Genomic DNA, 15,802 nt, shown 5'->3' on the forward strand with positions numbered 1-15,802 from the left:
ATAGTGCGGATGGTGGATAAAGAACCTCGACTAACATCCAAACAAGTTCAAGCTGCCCTGCAGTCCGAGGGTACAACAGTGTCAACCCGTACTATCCGTCAGCGTCTGAATGAAAAGGGACTGTATGGTAGGATACCCAGGAAGACCCCACTTCTTACCCCGAGACATAAAAAATCCAGGCTGGAGTTTTCCAAAACTTACCTGAGAAAGCCTAAAACGTTTTGGAAGAATGCTCTCTGGTCAGATGAGACAAAAGTAGAGCTTTTTGGGGAAAAAGCATCAACATAGAGTGTACAGGAAAAAAAAAGAGGCATTCAAAGAAAAGAACACGGTCCCTACAGTTAAACATGGCGGAGGTTCCCTGATGTTTTGGGGTTGCTTTGCTGCCTCTGGCACTCGACTGCTTGACCGTGTGCATGGCATTATGAAGTCTGAAGACTACCAACAAATTTGCAGCATAATGTAGGGCCCAGTGTGAGAAAGCTGGGTCTCCCTCAGAGGTCATGGGTCTTCCAGCAGGACAATGACCCAAAACACACTTCCAAAAGCACTATAAAATGGTTTGAGAGAAAGCACTGGAGACTTCTAAGGTGACCAGCAATGAGTCCAGACCTGAATCCCATAGAACACCTGTGGAGAGATCTCAAAATGGCAGTTTGGAGAAGGCACCCTGCAAATATCAGGGACCTGGAGCAGTTTGCCAAAGAAGAATGGTCTGCATTGTAAGAAACTCATTGATGGTTACCGGAAGCGGTTGTTCGCAGTTATTTTGGCTAAAGGTTGTGCAACCAAGTATTAGGCTGAGGGTGCCAATACTTTTGTCCGGCCCTTTTTTGGAGTTTTGTGTGGAATGATCAATGATTTGATTTTTGCTTCATTCTCTTTTGTGTTTTTTCCTTGCAAGCAAATTAAATGAAGAGAATAATACCAAAGAATTTGTGATTGCAATCATTTTCAGGAAGAAACTGAGTATTATCTGACAGAATTGCAGGGGTGCCAATACTTTTGGCCACCACTGTACACACACTAGATGGTGGCCCGATTCTAACGCATCGGGTATTCTAGAATATGTATGCGGCCGATGGGGCGCGACTAATCAGCGAAGCAGTGTTTAAATGGGTTGTGCACTACTTTAAATTAACCCCCCAATGTATCCCCCTGGGGCCACTAATGAATTTTGTAATTACGTCATGTTGTCAATACTGCTTGTGAGAACATCGCTGACCACGCGGCAAGTGTGAAGGGAGGACCGGGGAGCGAGGCCGCCGATCGGGGTACTTCTGCTGCGAGCAACCGTGAGATGACCAGCTAGCACCCGTCATCTCCTGGCTGCGTCGCCGCTGATCTCCCGACGGTGGCCTGCGTGTTTCAAAGCCGGCGCCAATTCGCGGCCGGACAGCGGTCGTTGCTGATTGGTGGCGGCCGCCGGCCGCGACCAATCAGGACAGCGGTGTTTTAAATTTCGCGCCAATATCGCTGATTGGCCGCCGACCGCGACCAATCAGCGAACCGTGTTAGTGAGGACCGGGGAGCGGCGCTGCCTGTACTTCCGACTGCATCGCTGCTGACCTCCATGTGGCTACCGTCGGGAGATCAGCGGCTAGGGCCGCTGATCTCCCGACGACAAGTGTGAAGGGAGGACCGGGGAGCGGCTTATGAATATAAGCTTATGAATATGCTTGACTACCTAGCAGCAGGTTATATAGTACAGACCAAAAGTTTGGACACACCTTCTCATTTAAAGATCGTTTTGTATTTTCATGACTATGAAAATTGTACATTCACACTGAAGGCATCAAAACTATGAATTAACACATGTGGAATTATATACTTAACAAAAAAGTGTGAAACAACTGAAAATATGTCTTATATTCTAGGTTCTTCAAAGTAGCCACCTTTTGCTTTGATGACTGCTTTGTACACTCTTGGCATTCTCTTGATGAGCTTCAAGAGGTAGTCACCGGAAATGGTCTTCCAACAATCTTGAAGGAGTTCCCAGAGATGCTTAGCACTTGTTGGCCCTTTTGCCTTCACTCTGCGGTCCAGCTCACCCCAGGCCATCTCGATTGGGTTCAGGTCTGGTGACTGTGGAGGCCAGGTCATCTAGCGTAGTACCCCATCACTCTCCCTCTTGGTCAAATAGCCCTTACACATCCTGGAGGTGTGTTTGGGGTCATTGTCCTGTTGAAAAATAAATGATGGTCCAACTAAATGCAAACCTGATGGAATAGCATGCCGCTGCAAGATGCTGTGGTAGCTATGCTGGTTCAGTATGCCTTCAATTTTGAATAAATCACCAACAGTGTCACCAGCAAAGCACCCCCACACCATCACACCTCCTCCTCCATGCCTCACGGTGGGAACCAGGCATGTAGAGTCCATCCGTTCACCTCTTCTGCGTCACACAAAGACACGGTGGTTGGAACCAAAGATCTCAAATTTGAACTCATCAGACCAAAGCACAGATTTCCACTGGTCTAATGTCCATTCCTTGTGTTCTTTAGCCCAAACAAGTCTCTTCTGCTTGTTGCCTGTCCTTAGCAGTGGTTTCCTAGCAGCTATTTTACCATGAAGCCCAGCTGCACAAAGTCTCCTCTTAACAGTTGTTGAAGAGATAGTCATGAAAATACAGAAAAATCTTTAAATGAGAAGGTGTGTCCAAACTTTTGGTCTGTGCTGTAAATTATATAATAAATATTAGAACTTGAGGATATGTAACAATATAAAATAGGCGAGGTGCATAATATGGAGGAGATTAAATATTATACAGTAAAAGAGGAGAATCGCAGGGGACATTTAATATACAGTAGAGAAGGTGCATAATACAGAAGACATGATAGTAAAGTGCACAGCATAAATGAGCACTCCCCAACAGATTTGTCACAAAGCCTTTGGATTCCTTTCGGAATAAACATTTTCCATGGGCTAACCTTACTACAGAATACTCCCACAAATGTTCGAAATCAATGACCAACAAGACTTGTTATTTTGCACACCCAAAAAAGTAAATTTTCTTATATTAATTCAATACCACATTGCAAAAAATTAGTGCACCACAATGAAAGTCTAAGTCAAATTAACAAGAATTCAACCACAAGCAAGTCTAATTCATTAGCCCCTTTACCCCCGAAGGTGGTTTGCACGGTAATGACCGGGCCAATCTTTACAATTCTGACCACTGTCACTTTATGAGGTAATTACTCTGGAACGCTTCAACGAATCCCACTGATTCTGAGATTGTTTTTTCATGATATTGTACTTCATGATGGTAGTAAAATTTCTTTGATATGACTTGCGTTAGTTTACGAAAAAATCTGAAATTTGGCGAAAATTTCTCAATTTTTAAATTTTGAATTTTCATGCCCTTAAATCAGAGAGATATGTCACACAAAAGAGTTAATAAATAACATTTCCCACATCTCTACTTTACATCAGCACAATTTTGGAACCAAAGTTTATTTATTTTATTAGGGAGTTATGAGGGTTAAAAGTTGACCAGCGATTTCTCATTTTCCAACATTTCTGAATTATTTTTTTTATTTTTTTTTTAGGGACCACATCACATTTGAAGTGACTTTGAGGGGTCAATATGACAGAAAATACCCCAAAGTGACACCATTATAAAAACTGCACCCCTCAAGGAGCTCAAAACCACATTCAAGAAGTTTATTAACCTTTCACAGGAATTAATGGAATGTGGAAGGAAAAAAATTAACATTTAACTTTTTTTTTTCAGAAAAATTTTACTGTAGGTTTAGTACACACGTAGCGTTTTTGCGGCGGTTTTTCATCGCGAAAACGCTTGGTAATCGGTCTGCCAGGTATTGCAATGGCAATCCTGATGTGCTATGCACACGATGCAGAAATTTCTGCCAGGATTGCCAATGTGGGGAAAAAAAAAGCAGCATGTCATTTCTATGCATCGTTTCCCACCCATTGACTTTAATTGAACTGCAGCAAATCCACAGATATAATATTTATACCTGCGGATTTGCTGCGTTTCAATTAAAGCCAGTGGGCAGTGAAACGCTGCGGGTGGAACCCGAGTTGGCAGAGGATGAGTACTACTCCCCTCATCCTAATGAGTACTACTCCCCTCATCCTACCGCCACTGCAGCTGATAACAGCGAGAGCAGCGCGGCTGAGGGGTGTAGTAGTCTCCTCAGCCAAGCCAGGAACCACTCGCAGTAAAAGAAAAAAAAAAAAAAAAGTAAAATAACCCACAACACTATTTTCACCTGTCCGGCAGCCCCCAGTGTCCTCCTGGTCCTCTGCGATGTCTTCAGCCCAGCGGTACACTGCGGGGATCGTGCTTGCTCCCAGCAGTGTGCTGCACTGCCGGGACCTGCGATCACGTGAGCTCTCACTTTACGGGCACCAATGCTGCGTGGGAACATTCTTAAGAATGTTCCCACCAGTACTGGTGTTGAGGTCACCGGGGCTGATCAGCTGATGAACCCCATTGAACTCACTCCTGCAGCAGAAATGTACACTGACAGGAGTGATTTTACACCCCTGTCAGTGTACATTGTGGTCTTCTACAGCAGTGACATAAGTGACTGCTGATGTCGCTGCTGTAGAAGTGACCTGGATCACCAAGGGACAATCGTGACGGCGGACAGATGAGGGATATGGTTTCTTATTTTACTTTTTTTTCAGAAGATCAAGAAATTCAGGGACAGATTAAAATATACTTTATTCTGGCCATGTATTTGTTTAAAAAGCGGCGACAACTTTACTACGCAGTTAGTAATGGGGGAGTCTTATAGACGCCCTCCTTTACTAACCTGGGCTTCACGTCAGCCGCCAATACAAGGCTGACATGAACCCCAACCCCATTACCCCACTCGTCACTGCTACAGGGCAGTGGGAAGAGCGGAGGCTAAGCGCCAGATTTGGCGCATCTTATGGATGCGCCATTTCTGGGACTGCTGTGAGCGGATATTATTAGCTGCGGAGGAGGCTAGTACCTATGGCCCTTTCCCTGGCTATTAATATCAGCCCGCAGATGTCTGTTTAGCCTTTTCTGGTTAGATTTTACAGGGGGACGCTACATCAATTTTTTTTCTCAGGTCTACCTGTAATCTAGCCAGTAAAGGCTAAGCAAACAGCTGTGGGCTGATATTAATAGCCAGGGAACATTTTTGGCTAATGGCCCCTTCCCCGGCTAATGATACCAGCCCCCGGCGGTTGGCTTTCCCTCTGCTAGATATGAAAATGACGCAGGAGCCCACAGCATATATATATATATTTTTTTAAAATTGTAGGCTAATGTGCCCACAATCCAGACGTAGCAGCGCATTGGACGCATATTTTTTGCTGCGTCCAAAACGTTGCATTCTATTGAACGCAGGCAAATATACGTGTTCACTGAACCATGTGGATTTACAGCATTCAATATATTCTAGTGGTCAAATTTCAGTTGCAGAGACTAGCGACTGCGCAAGAGAATTTGACATGGTGTGGTCCTGAAAGACACGCCGCATGTCAGTGTCCACGGGTGATTCGCAGCCTCTGATGCACGCATAATGGACATGGGATTTCTAGAGATCCCATCCACTATGCTGTAAGATCTGGACGCTGTGGGTTTGATGCTGTATAAACACGCAGCGTCAAATCTGCAGCGGCTCCTGACTGTGGCCACATACCCAAACTCACCCGCAGAATGTCAATTTCTGTAATGGACACGCTAGTGTCAGCTGCAGATTTTGGCTGATAAAAGTGTCATTATATGCAGTGGATTCACATATACCGACAACAAAAGTGCGACATTAGAACACCGCGTTTTGGATGCAGCAAAAATACGCTGCGTCCAAAGCACTGCTGGTTGCTGTTCGTGGGGACGTAGCACTTAACGAAACAGCTGTGAGCTGTTAATAGCCAAGGACCATTTTTGTCTAATGGCACCTTCCTAGGCTATAACTAGCAGCTCACAGTTGCCCCAGAAATTACATATTAATGCTAATGACGATTGGGTGAATGTGATTACCTGAAACCTAGCTCTTTTGTTTGAGAAGGTGTTAATCGGACCCTTTCATCACCAAACCTAATTAAAGTAAAGTAAAGAGTTAAATAAACAGAGTAAACACTATTTGAAATACAACAGACACATTCTTTCATCATTTAAATTAACCAATATACTCACCCCAGTTCTGACGGTAATCCAAAAAGCAATGTCCCACCAAATAACTTTACTTAGCTCCAAAAACCCTTCAAAAACAGTTTTTCTACAGCGTTTTGTCCTGCCAAGGAGATGCAGAAAAGCTGCAGAAATTTCTGCTTCAAATCCTTAACGTGCACACATACCCTTAGACCCAATTTATTTTTATTTTCGCAAGGATAACAGTAAAAAATAGACCACAAAATTTGTTGTGCAATTTATCCTGAGCACGCCGATACCCCATCTGTGGGGGAAAACCACTGTTTTGTGCGCACGGCAGGGATCGGAAGGGAAGGAGCAACATTTGACTTTTTGAATGTAAAATTTGCTTGAATAATTAGCGGACGCCATGTCGCGTTTGGGGAGCCTCTGATATGCCTAAACAGGGGAAACCTCCCACAAGTGACCCCATTTTGGAAACTAGACCCCTCAAGGATTTTATCAAGGGGTATAGTGAACATTTTGAACCCAGAGGTACGACACAGAATTTGATAACATTAGGTCGTCATATTGAATATGTAGTGCTCGCTAGTGTTTGCATTGGGTACTCGGGTATGCGCGATGTATTGCGGGTGCTCGAATGACATGCTCGAGTCCCCACCCTGCATGTTTCATAGTTGTTAGACACCCCCAAAAAAAATAATGCGGGGAGGGATTGCCTGTGCATAGCAGGCAATCCCCAAATGTTTTTTTTGGCTAGATAACAGCTGTGAAGAATATGGGGCGGAGACTCAAGTACGTTACTCGAGCACCAGTGAGCATTTGCGCTCAACACTAGTCACTATATCATAATTTTTTTTTTCTTTACTTTTGAAAAATAAATCCCGACCCTAACCCCAACCCCAACCCTACACCCATTCCTCGTGCAGTGTAAGTGATTAGGTGACTATTATTCTGGTCGGTGGGATTACAGCGATACCAGATTCATATCGGGTTTTTATGATTGACAGCTGTCACACACTAAAAGACCCTTTTTTTTTTTTTTGCCAAGTCTAGTTTTTGCATCGCCATATTTTGATAGCTATCATTTTTCCATATATCGGCCGACAGAGTCATATAAGGGCTTGGTTTTGGCAGGACAAGTGGACGTTTTTATTGGTACAATTTTAGGGAACGTGACATTTTTTGTTTGCTTCTTATTCCAATTTTTGGGAGGCAGAATGAACAAAAATTCAGGAATTTTTTATGTCATTCCACGTGTGGTAAAATTGATAAAGGCAGCTTTATTCTTCAGGTCAGTACGTTTACAGCGATACTACATTAATATCTTTTTTTATGTTTTGGAGCTTTTACACAAACTATTTTATAGAAAAAATATTTTTATTTGCATCGCTTTATTCTGAGAGCTATAACTTATTTTTCGGCTGATGGAGCTATATGGCAGCTTGTTTTTTGCGGGACAAGATGACGTTTTCAGCGGTAGCATTTTTATTTGCATTTGTCTTTTTTATCGCGTTTTATTACATTTTATGTTTGGCGATATGATGATAAAGCACCATTTTTTGATTCGTTTATTTTTATGTTTTTACCGTGTTCACTAGAGGGGTTAAATAATGGTACAGTTTTATAGGTCCGGATGCGGCGATACCAAATATATTTACTTTTTTTTTTCTCCTTTCTATCTATCTATACAATTTTTTTTTTTTTTCATTTTCTGACACTTTAACTTTGTCCCACTATGGGACTTTCATTTTTTGCATGCTGATCGCTTGTATAGTATAGGGATGCAGGAGCATCCCTATGCTATGCAGGATGTCAGCTCTGCACTGACACAAGTTAGTTTGATCATGCGCAGTGCATGATCTATCTTGCTGATGCTTTGTGACGCGGATGTCGTCATGACGACATCGGGTCACCATGGCAACGATCAGGACCCCATGCTGACAGCGCGGGTTCTCCAATCCGAGGCAAGACAGGCTGTCTTGCCTCTGCCTGCTCCCAAAAAGCTGTGATCAACTTGGATCGCAGCATTTTGGGTGTTATTGTGCCGGGAATGGTGCGGGACCGCTACTGGCAGAGTGCCGCGTGTCAGCTGTCAGAATCAGCGGACACCCGGCGGCGATCATGCCAACACAGCCTCTGTGCAGGTGTGATCGCCAAGGCATAATAATACGAACCTGGTCATTAAGGCCCAGGGCACAGGGACATATTATTACGCCTCACGTCAGAAAGGGGTTAAACATGTATCTAGCAGACAGTTGACTATAAAAGGTTACTTATAAAGAAAACACTGTCCCTGTCAACAATGGCACCACGTGGAAGAGCAATGTCACAAGATCTGAGAAAGAAAACAAATTCCTTAGACAAGAAAGGTGAAGGCAACAAGAAGATCAGCAAAACTTTACTTGTCAAGTGACACAAGAATTTTACAAAGATTATACTGCAACCACCATCTCACAGAGACATCCAGGTCAAATATAAAAGTTAACACCTGAACAGGAGCATCTTCGAATGAGAAAGGTTGAAGAAAATAGACATACTGTACAAGTTCACTGCAGTTAGCTAAAAAAAAGTAGAAAGCCAAACAGGGTGTTTCCAGTGACACAATACAACATACACTGCAGAGGAATGGCATGCATAGGTGTTGTCCACAAAGGAAGCCTCTCCTAAAGCCCATGCAAAAAAAAGTCCACCTACAATTTGCTGAAAAATATTAAGACTACTGGGACTCTATACTTTGGAGTAATGGGACCAAGATAAATGTTTTTAGAACATATGTCAAAACTGTATGGCATGATGAGTACTAAGAAAAATGTATGGTGCCTACAGTGAAACATGGCAGTGGCCTTATATGGGGGGAGGGGTGGAGTATGAGTACTACTTGTGTTGGGGAGCTACATTTCATTCATGGTATGTATCATGAATTCACTCTATAATGAAATAGAACCAGCAATTTGTGTCTTTGGAAGACGTGCACTTAACCAACATGACAATGATCTAAAAGACATCTAAAGCCACGCTCTGCATTTCTGAAGAACAGGGTGACATACTTGGCAACTAAATCTGTTTCCTGATCTGAACCCAACCAAAACACTAATGGGGAGTTCTGGAGAGATTAGTTGAGCATCACTCTCCATCCAGCATCCAGGCTTTAAGCCCTTAACGATCTAGGACATATAAGTACGTGCAAAGTCGTCTCCCTCCCCTTTGATATGGGCTCCATCTTTCCTGGCACATGACAGCTGATTTGATCAGCTGTCATGTGCCCCTAACAGGTGCGAGAGGAATCGTGATCCACCCACAGCTGTTAACATGTTAAATGCCGCTGTCAACTCCGACAGTGGTATTTAACATGGCCGAGCTGGAAGCGCGTCATAAGACCCGCCAATCCCATGATCGTGGGCTCTCATGACAACCTGGGGTCTGCAGGAGACCTCTGTGATTGTGCCGATAGTGGTCGGCACTCATAACAGATGAGCATTTTTGTTACACATAGCAGGGCTTAAGCCCTGCTATGTGTAACACAAGCAATCAGAAGATCGCAGGTTCTAGTCTCCAACGGAGACTATTGAAGGAAAAAAAAAGTTATTATTTAAAAAAAAAAAAAAATACAAAAATATATAGAAAGTTCAAATCACCATCCTTGTGCCCCATTCAAAATAAAACAATAAAAAAAAAAAAAAAAGTAGACATGTGGTATCACCACATCTATCAATGTATAAAAAGGATTAATCCGGTCAGCAAACGGCGTAACGAGAAAAAAATCAAAACGCCAGAATTACGTCTTTTTGGTTGCCTCAACATTGCAATAAAATGCAACAATGGGAGTTCAAAACACATGGTATCAATAAAAAAGTCAGATCGGCACGCAAAAAATACGCCCTCACCTAGCCGCAGATCCCAAAAAAATGAAAAAGCCATGGGTCTCAAAAAAAAAAAAAAAAGCACCATTTTTTTCCACTACTTAAAGCGCACCTGTCAGCAGGATTGTGCTCAGTAAACCACATAGTATAATGGTGCCCACCTGACAGTGTGAGTAAAATGATACCTTTATTGATGAAATTCGTCCAGTGGTTCTTTTAAAATATTTATTTTTATTTCTGCCATAATGAGATGCTCGACCTTCGGGGCGGCCTTTGGAGAGGGTCTTTAACTGGTGCTCTCATTATGTATTCATATTTCTGGCCTCTGACAGGGCACTGTGCTTTCAGTGACCTGCCTACTATTTTAAATACTGCCTGTGTAATTTCTGTGCCAAAGTAAAATTTACATGCACCAAAATGGCCGCCGCCGTGCGCACATGCACAGTAGCATCTTTCAGTTGCCGAGAGATGCTACAGCGAACGCACCATTTTGCTGGAGGAAAAAGAATTTGCTTGCAGCAATAAGTCGCCGAGCAAACACAGTAGCACCTCTCCGCAACCGAGAGATGCTACTGAGCAAGCGCGAGGGCCAAATTGCTGCAGGCAAATTTCTTTTTCCGCTAGCAAATTAGCGCCTGCGCAGTAGCATCTATCGCTTGCAGATAGATGCCAGCGGCGCCATGTTGCTGGAGGAAAAATAAATTTGCCTGCAGCAATATGGCACCGCCTAACGCACTTGCACAGTAGCATCTCTCAGCAACCGAAAGATGCTACTGTGTGGGCAGCGGCCATTTTGGTGCATGTAAAATTCATGTTTGGCACATATACTACACAGGCAGTATTTAAAATAGTAGGCAGGTCACTGAAAGCACAGTGACCTGTCAGAAGGCACAGATAGGAATACATAAGCAGAGCACCAGTTACAGCCCCTACCCAAAGGCCACCCCGAAGCACGAGCATATCATTATGTCAGAAATGAAAATAAAGATTATAAAAGAACCACTGGACGGATTTCATCAACAAAGGTATCATTTTACTCAGTGTAACGGCGCCCACCTGACAGTGTATATGGTTTACTAAGCACAATCCTGCTGACAGGTGCGCTTTAAATAAAAAAAAAAATAAAAACCTGCACATGTTTGGCATCTATGAACTTGTAATGACCTGGAGAATAATAATGGCAGGTCAGTTTTAGCATTTAATGAGCATGGTAAAAAAAACACCCAAAAAATAATTGTGGAATTGCACTTTTTATTGCAATTTCACCGCACTTGGAATTCCCCCCCCCCGTTTTCCAGTACACAATATGGTAAAACCAATGGTGTTCAAAAGTACAACCTGTCCTGCAAAAAAAACAAGTACACACACATAGCCATATTAATGGAAAAATAAAAAAATAAAAAGTTATGGGTCTGGGGAGAAGGGGGGCAAAAAACGAAAATGCAAAAACTGTAAAACCCAAGGTGGCGAAGGGTTCTTGAAGAATCAAAAGAGATCGATGTTGCAATACGTCACCAACCTGTTACTTCATTGCCCAGAACAGGGTTCCCCAACTCAGTCCTCAGGAGGCACCAGCAGGCCATGTTTTCATGATTCAGGGGATAATTCCATCACCTGTGTAAGGCTATGTGCCCACGTTGCGGAAATGAAGCATATTTTTTACGCTTCTGCCTGGCAGGAAAAACGCATGCGGATTTTACATGCGTTTTTCCCGCCAGGTAGAAGCGTTTGTCAAGCGTTCTTCACATGCATTTCCGCATGCGGGTTATCAAGCACTTTTCCAAGCGATTTTAGCATCACTTGGAAAAGTGCTTGACAACTTGTTCACACTATATAAATCCATGCAACCGGCATGGATTTATAGTAGTGTGACCAAGTTAGTAAAAAAAAAAGAATAAGAATGGTGAAAAATAATAAAAAAAAAAGTTTATACTCACCTTCCGATGTCTTCCCGGTGTTTTGTCTGCTCCGTCCGGTGTCTTGCACTGCTTGCGGTAGTGTGAAGGACCTGCGGTGACGTCATTGAGCCACGTGATGGGTCACATGACTCAGTGACGTCATGGCAGGTCCTTCACATCAACGTGAACATTGCAAGACACCGTCCCGGAGCAGACAAAACACCGGGAAGACATCGGTAGGTGAGTATAAACTTTATTTTTTATTTTAAATTCTTTTTTTACAGTTTTCTATGGTACCCAGGTCAGGATGAGAGTCTTCTCTCCTCCAGACTTGGGTACCATCCGCACATAGAAACGCATATAATCCGTGAGTACAAATGTACTGACACGGATTATATGCGTCTCAATGCAAGTCAATGGCGGAGATTACGCTGCGTGTGCGCAAAATTAATGGACATGCTGCGGATTTTTGAGCGCAGCATAAACGCTGTGGAAAAATCCGCAACATGGGCATTGAAAGTGCGGCTTGTCATTGGGGACCATGGGGGGCGGATTACCAAGCGTTTATGCTGCGGAAATTCCGCAGCATAAACGCTTGTAAAACTCTACGTGGGCACACAGCCTAAGGCTATGTGCCCACGATGCAGAAATGCTCAGGATTTTTTCCTGAGCGTTTCTGCATCTCCCTGGCAGCAAAAAACGCATGTGGATTGTACATGCGTTTTCCTGCCAGGGACATGCGGAAGTGAAGCGTTCTTCATTTGCATTTCCGCATGCGGGTTGACAAGCGCTTTCCAAGCGATTTTAGCATCACTTGGAAAGTGCTGGTCAACTTGGTCACACTATATAAATCCATGCAAACAGCATGGATTTATATAGTGTGACCGAGAGAATGTCAAAAAATAAAAAAATAAATCTATACTTACCCTCCGATGGCCCCCGCAGTCTTGCTTCACCGTCCCGGCTGCCGGCTGCCGGCAGCGGTGGATTGAAGGACCTGTCGACGTCAGCGTCGCGTGACCAGTCACATGACTCTGACGTCAGCGCAGGTCCTTCATTCCATCGCAAAGTGCCAGGAAGCAAGGAGGAGCGCAGCGGGGGCCGTCAGAAGGTAAGTATATATTTATTTTTTATTTTATTCTTTTTTTACAGCTTTTTTAATGGTACCTGGGTGTGGATGAGACTCTCCTCTCCTCTACACCCGGGTACCATCCGCACATTAGAACGCGCCAATTACGCAAGTACAGATGCAGTCTTGCGGAATTGGCGCGTTCTAATGCAAGTCAATGGCGGCGAAAACGCAGCTCTTCCGCAAAATAATTGGTAGTGCTGCGTTTTTTTCCGCAATGATAGTCCACAGCGGAAATTTCCGCAGCATGTGCACAGAACATGCAGATTATCATTGGGGGACGTGGGAAATTGGGAAATGTGCTCTGGAAGCTGCTCTAGATAACTTATTTTATGCAGCGACAAGTCCTGGCTGGAAGAAGTGATGGCGGTCTGTGCTGGATGAACAAGAAAAGCGAAGATGAAGGCCTTCAACTAGAAAAGTCACCGGTAAGTCAGCGTATTATCTGTACACTGACGCTATATACTGTATACTATGTACAGAGCTCCTGTGTATAATGGTACTTATGGTAATATTAGTATTCTCCTTTTTATTAATGATCAGTATTGTAGTATTCGGTCACTATGTGGTGGTAATATGTGATCTGGTCATGGTGTGGTGGTATTTGTCCCTTGTATGTGGTATTATTGGTCATTTTAAAAAATGTATGCGACATTACCATAAATAAAAATATACCTAAAAAGAATATTGGGTATTATAAGAAATATTTAATAGGTTACAGCAGTGTAGGGCCCGGCCAGAAGAGTCTCCTTGTCATGATGTCGGCTTAAAAAAATCTTTTGGCCAAAACAAAGCTGCTGACTATGTATGTGATATGGTGTTCGAAGGGAACTGTTCATGTGTGATTGGTGAAGATGTGGTGCAGAAAGTAGAGTTTTTCCAAGAGTGGGCGGTGGGATTGTGGAAGGTCCGAGGGATGGAGCCGGAGCTGGTGTGGAGCCTTGGCGGAGTCTCAAGGGGGCCCGAAATTACTGGTGGCAGCCCTGTACAGTATACTACAGGTGGTGTATAATACAGGAGAACATAGTATATAGTGAAGGAGGGTGTATAAAACAGAGGACATACAGTATAAAGCAAGGGAGGGTGTACATTGCATAAATGTACACCTTTCTTTACTTTATGCTGTAATATCTATGGATTGTAGCACTATATAGTAGCGCAGAGCTTACATTACACAGACATAACAGTATATAGTAGGGAAGGTGTGCATTACACAGATAACAGTATACAGTAGGAGGGTGTGAATTTCATAGACATAACAGTATATAGTAGGGGAGGTGTACATTAAAGAGAGTCAAGGCCAAAAGTGCTGGCACCCTTGCAATTGTTCCAGAAAATGAAGTATTTCTCCCAAAAAATTATTGCAATTTCACATTTTGTTATACACGTTCCGAAACACACAAGGAAATAAACACACACACACAAAAAAAAAAAAGCAAATTGAACATAATTTCACACAAAACACCAAAAATGGGCCTGACAATTGTTGGCCCTCAACTTAATATTTGGTTGCACCCCCTTTGGAATAAATAACTGCAATTAATCATTTCCTATAACCAGGGCTGTGGAGTCGGTAAGCCAAACCTCAGACCATGACTCCGACTCCACGACTCCCTCATACACGGCTCATGTTCAAATTTATCACTTCGTGCAGCACACATTCATCTCAGCTAAAAGTCTAGATCCTTAGATCAGAAATAGGACAGACATTTCATAACTTTCCCAAATTCTTATGAAAAAAATATTCCCCACAAACTGCATTGAACTACTGTACCCAATTTATTCTGTATTTTAGGAGTTGGAGTCGGTCCATTTTATACAGACTCCGACTCCACATCCCTGCCTATAACCATCAACAAGCTTCTTACACCTCTCATCTGGAATTTTGGACAACTCTTCTTTTGCAACCTGCTCCAGGTCTCTCATATTTGAAAGGTGCTTTCTCCCAACAGCAATATTAAGATCTCTCCACAGGTATTCAATGGGATTTAGATCCAGACTCATTGCTGGCCACTTAAGAACTCTCCAGTGCTTTGTTTCCATCCATTTCTCAAAGCTTCTTGAAGTATGTTTGGGGTCATTGTCCTGCTGGAAGACCCATGACCTAGGATGCAAACCCAGCTTTCTGACACTGGGCACTACATTGCGACCCAAAATCCTTTGGTAATCTTCAGATGCCTTGCACAGATTCAATGTTCCCAGTGGCAGGAGTAGCAAAACAACCCCAAAACATCTTTGAACCTCCACCAAACTAGACTGTAGGTACGGTGCTCTTTTCTTTGTAGGCCTCATTCTGTTGTTGGTAAACAGTCGAAGGATGTGCTTTACCAAAAAGCTCGATCTTGGTCTCATCTGTCCACAAGACGCTTTCCCAGAAGGATTTTGACTTGGGTACATTTAGGCAAACTGCAGTCTAACCTTTTTTTATTTCTCAATGTCAGTAGTGGGGTCATCCTGGGTCTTCTGCCATATACGGTTTCATTTCATTCAAATGTCGATGAATAGTTCACACTGACAGTGATTCACCTGAACCTGCAGGACAGCTTGAATTTCTTTGGAACTTGATTAGGACTGCTCATCCACCATCCAGACTATACTGCGTTGCAACCTTTCATCAAACTTTCTCTGCCGTCCATCTCCAGGGAGATTAGCTACAGTGCCATGGGTTGCAAACTTCTTGATTATGTTGCACACCGTGGACAAAACAACATCCAGATCTCTGGTGAAGGACTTGCCAACCTTGAGAATGTTGATATTTTAGATCTTTACAATCTAATATTTTAGAATTTTAGATCTCAAGTCCTCAGACAGT

General features: G+C 43.2%; 1 protein-coding gene across 2 annotated transcripts in view; it reads right to left on the reverse strand.

Annotated features, from left to right (window-relative positions):
• The window catches only part of FAM193B (family with sequence similarity 193 member B), a 75,751-nt gene that overhangs the window by 46,868 nt on the left and 13,081 nt on the right, over window positions 1-15,802 (reverse strand). Inside the window, exon 2 of one of the 2 annotated variants that reach the window (XM_073651180.1) lies at window positions 5,990-6,046. The exons of the other annotated variant lie outside the window; for it this stretch is intronic. The gene's annotated coding sequence lies outside the window, so the exon portion shown is untranslated. The remainder of the gene's footprint in view (window positions 1-5,989; window positions 6,047-15,802) is intronic. 2 annotated transcript variants of the gene reach the window in all.

This window comes from Phyllobates terribilis, unplaced genomic scaffold, assembly GCF_046119375.1.
Source record: "Phyllobates terribilis strain yellow unplaced genomic scaffold, ASM4611937v1 Scaffold_11__3_contigs__length_659146591, whole genome shotgun sequence".
Taxonomy (NCBI): Eukaryota; Metazoa; Chordata; class Amphibia; order Anura; family Dendrobatidae; genus Phyllobates; species Phyllobates terribilis.